The following is a 4,702-nucleotide window of genomic DNA, read 5'->3' as shown; positions in this document are numbered from 1 at the left end:
CTGTGACTTACTTTTCCAGAGGTGCTGAGGTCATGGTGGGGTAATCCCTGTCCCCATCTCACTCCTTGCTGGCTTCATGGGTAAGATCCGGAAGGCCCAAGGGTGGGCGAGGCTGGGCTGTCTAACCTGCTAGGAAGGATTTCTAGCTGCTACCAGCTCCAGGAGCTGAGGCCACATTAGCCAGTCAGCTGTTCCCCCTCCCCGCCTTCTAAGGCCGAGGAATCCCATCCTGGGAGTCTCTGGTGCAGTGTGGAAGGAGGGTGATACAGAACTGGAAACTTAGAATGATTCAGTTCCATGTTACTTGACCAGGAAATCAAGGCGTTCAAGAGCATTCCCTTCCGCTTACTCCCTTTTCCTGGCTTGGCATCCTTTTACTGCTCAGGACCATTAGAATCTCGCTTATGTGGTTTCTACCGGCAGTCTCACACGTCTGACCCTCTGTGCTTGGTCTTCTTCACACTCCTCTTCCCCCACCCCAGCCTGAGTTTCTGGAGTTACTCCAAACTCTATTCTTGGCCCTCCTTTCAATCCACACAGTCCTCTTGGTCAATCTCGCCCACTTTTGTTGTATCAGCTACTACCTCTCAGTGATCCTCAACAGGTGTGCAAAGGGAGGAGGAAAAGCCTGTGGAGTCACGTGGGATCACCTGGTGGGGAAGGCTTTCCAACTGGTGACACCGCCATTCACCTAGTCATCCATGGAGGAAATCAGAAGTCATCCTTGATAATTTCTTCTCCATCCTTCCAACATTCAATCAATCTCTAGGCCCTGAAAATTCTACTTCTTCACTACCTCTCCAGTTCATCTGCTCTCCATTCTTACCCTTCCTCCCCAATTCAGTTCCTAATCATGTTGGGTGGCTGGATCATAGTGATTCTCCTTTCTCTGGAAACTGACCTTCTGAGGGTGGCCCTGAAAGTCAGCAGAGAAAGGAATTTCTTCCTCTCTGATTCTTGGGAAGCAATTAAGGTTTGAGTCAGGTGATCAAGGTCTTGAAGCATAAGTGAATTGAAAACAAGGAGATCTGGGGAGAGCTTTGTGGCTGGACCTCTTTGGGTGAGCCTGGAAACTGAAAATACATGTCACAAACAGGTTTACCAGAAGGCTCCCTGCAAAAGAGGCTTTTCACAAGCCATAGACAGGATGACCAAGGGGCTGTCTAGAGCTCATGAAACAAAGCAAACAGAGAAGCAGGAATAGAGGCTATGCCTGGATGGAAAGCATGGACTTCTCTTCATCAAGGCCAGTGTAGGTCCACTACTGCCCAATGAGCTTGCAATGGTGAAACTCTGAGCCCCTCATACAGTACCAGACCTCAAGGCAGCCATCCAGTTCTCTGGTGGCAGGTCAATGGAAGGGACACAGAATTGTCCTCACTGGAATAGGCACTTATTCAGGAATTGAGTTTGTATTCCCTGCCAACACCACCATCTATGGACTCATGCGATGTCTTCTAGGCAGCTATGGTGTCCTAGACCGGGTTAGCTCCAACCAAGAAGCTCTTCCCAGCAAAAGAAGTAAGGCGTTAAATGTGGGTCCTGGAACAGAAAAATGGCATTAGTGAAAAAGCTAGGAAAATCCAAATAAAGTCTGGAGTTCCATTAACAGTGTTATACAAATGTTAATTTTTTAATTTTAAAAGTACCATGGTTATGAAGATGTTAACATTAGGGGAAGCCGGGTTAAGGGTATATGGGAACTCTCTGTACTAACTTTGCAACGCCTCTGTAAATCTAAAATTCTTCAAAATAAAACTACCAAAGAAACAAAAAGAAATAAGGTTGGGGCTACTGTCAACAGGATTTGCTGATCTCACCATGTGTCTGTTATCTAGAAGCAAGTGGCTGAGTGATAGGCTGTTCTAGTAAAGACCCAGGGTGGTGCCAGGTAGGTGGACACCACTTTGCAAAGACTAAGTGATGTCAGGAAGGTTGCTGGCTGTGCTATGAATGGAACCAGAAACAACTTACAGTGTTTTCCCTTCATGGCTAAAAAACTCAAGGATCTGTAGGCTAGAGGAGGGAAAGGATGGCTCAGATGGCATCAATGACCCACTCTCAGAATTATCATTCTTGTCCTCCTAATCAACAGTGTGAAGGTCTGGGCATGCAAGAAAGGAATGCTGCCCACTGGGCGCGGTGGCTCACACCTGTAATCCCAGCACTTTGGGAGGCCAAGGCAGTCGGATCACCTGAAGTCGGGAGTTCGAGACTAGCCTGACCAACATGGAGAAACCCCATCTCTACTAAAAATATAAAATTAGCTGGGCGTGGTGGTGCATGCCTGCTATCCCAGCTACTTGGGAAGACTGAGGCAGGAGAATCACTTGAACCGGGGAGGCGGAGGTTGCAGTGAGCCAAGATCAGGCCATTGTACACCAGCCTGGGCAACAAGAGCAAAACTGTGTCTCAGAAAAAAAGAAGAAAGAAAGGAAGGAAGGAAGGAAGGAAGGAAAGAAGGGAGAGAAGGAAGCCACAGGGCACAATGTCATAATCCCTTTAGAAGCTGAGATTTCTACCGTGCCATTTGAGGCTCCCTGTGGCATTAGGAAGAGACAGAAAAGGGGGTCAGAGTGTCAGGCTGATGACCGACCCTGAGACTCAGGGTGTCCTGTGATTGTTACCACACCCTGGTGTGGCCAGGAAAGGTACAGGAGGAACCAGAGAACACCTGGGGCACAATGCCCTGTGGAACGGTGGGCTGAAGAAACTGCTACTCTAATCAGAGTCCCACCAAGGGTTGAAGAGCCTCAGGAACAGAAGTTAGAGTTGCCGCTCTGGATCCAGAACCCCAACCAGTGAGAGCCTGCCTGAAGACAGGAGAATAAGGACTGGGCAGGTGGAAGAAGGAAGCTGTAGCCACATGGCCGATGGCTACATGACTGGCCTCCCATCTTTTTTTCCTTCCTTACTGCCAGAGCCCTATGGAATATTTACCTTTCCCCATTTTTTGAAGGAAGAATTACTGTCTTTAATGTTTTTCCTTTCTCATTCCTCATCTTTTCCTTCTCTTGAGCAGAGTATATGGAGAGTGGTTGAATTGACACCAGCTTGCAGAATGGTGAGATGGAGTCAGGATGGAATTGGGAAGTGGAGATCCTGGATTTTGACCACAGAGGCCCTGTGACCTCACCCTTGGCATTTGGGCTGTGACCAGCTGGGGAAGGAAGGCTGCAGCTGTAGTATGTAGGATGACTATTAGATTAGGTTTGTTTTCAGAGACTTGCTTTCATTTCTATCTAGTAAACCCTACAAGCCAGAAACTTGGATGCCATCCTTGACAACTCATTCTCCCTCACTCATAACTCAAAGAAGTGTCAAGATCTGAAAACTTTATTTCCCAAAGAACTCATCAGCTTACCTACCGCCCCCGAGACTTATGGCCACTGCCCTAATTCAGGCCTTCCTCACCTAACCCCTGATGGAAAAATCACCTCCTTAACTGCAACTCTGCCTTTACTCTTTCCCTGTTCAATCTTGTAAAAAGCAAATTTCCAGCCAGGCTTGGTAGCTCACGCCTATAATCCCAGCAATTTGGGAGACCGAGGCAGGAGGATTGCTTGAGGCCAGGAGTTCGAGATCAGCCTGTGCAATATAGTGAGACCCTGTCTCTACAAAAAAATTTAAAAATTAGCTAAGCATGGTGGCACACACCTGTAGTTCCAGCTACTTGGGAGGCTGAGGTGGGAGGATTGCTTGAGCCCAGGAGGCAGAGGGTGCAGTGAGCCATGATTGCACCCCTGCACTCCAACCTGGGCGACAGAGCAAGACTTTGTCACCCTCTCCCCCAAAAAAGCAAATTTCCTTCTAACATTACCAAGTCATTCCCAGCAAATAAGTTTGTTTAGTTCAGCAAACAAGACCCCTCTAATCACCTCCAAGCCCTCTCTAGCAGCAGATCCTAAGGATCTAGACCTCTTGACATTCCCACTCCAACCTGATTGGTGCTCCCATTCAAACCATGGTCCTTTCTCATATCATGCCTCTGTTTATACTGGCCCACCAGAAGTGCCATCCATCCACCCATTGACAACCTAACCCTTTAGAACTCAGCTCCGGATATCACCTCCTTCTAAAGGCCTTTCCTGTCTTCCTTCCCAGGACTCAACGCGCCCCTTCAGCAAGATTAGGTAGCCCTCCTATGGGATTCCATCATAGCCCTCGCAGACCTCTCCGCTGTTGCACTGAGCGTATTGTATTGTGAGTGCTGGTTTGTTTGCGGCTGTTTCAGTCCTTTCCTTGCTGGCAAGGCCCAGGAATTGGTCTGATCCATCACTACATTCCCAGTCCTTAGCAGGATCCAGCCTCCCTTCTGCTAACCAGAATCTGCTTAAATACCGTCCTAGGCTTCCTATTGCCCTCAGGATAAAGAAGAAAGTTCCTAACTGAGTTCACCGAAAGGTCCTTCAAGACTTGACCCCAATCTCCCTCTCTAGCCTCATGCTTTTCCAGCCCCCATTCTGCACCCCTCGACGGCATTTACATTGACATTGTTCATTGCCCTGAATGTCTCTCGGCTGTGTGTTCCTACACTGCCCTTGACTCTCCCCATTGTAGCATTTATGGACTTAATTGTAAATTGTTTCATGTCTTCTCCACTAAATTCCATGAAAATAGGAGCCATGTTCGTCTTGCACACTCTTCCATCCATAGTGCCCACACTAACAGACTACTTGACGATATTAAAGAAATCATGAAA

This window comes from Gorilla gorilla, chromosome 4, assembly GCF_029281585.2.
Source record: "Gorilla gorilla gorilla isolate KB3781 chromosome 4, NHGRI_mGorGor1-v2.1_pri, whole genome shotgun sequence".
Classification (NCBI taxonomy): domain Eukaryota; kingdom Metazoa; phylum Chordata; class Mammalia; order Primates; family Hominidae; genus Gorilla; species Gorilla gorilla.
This window is presented reverse-complemented; position numbering follows the sequence as displayed.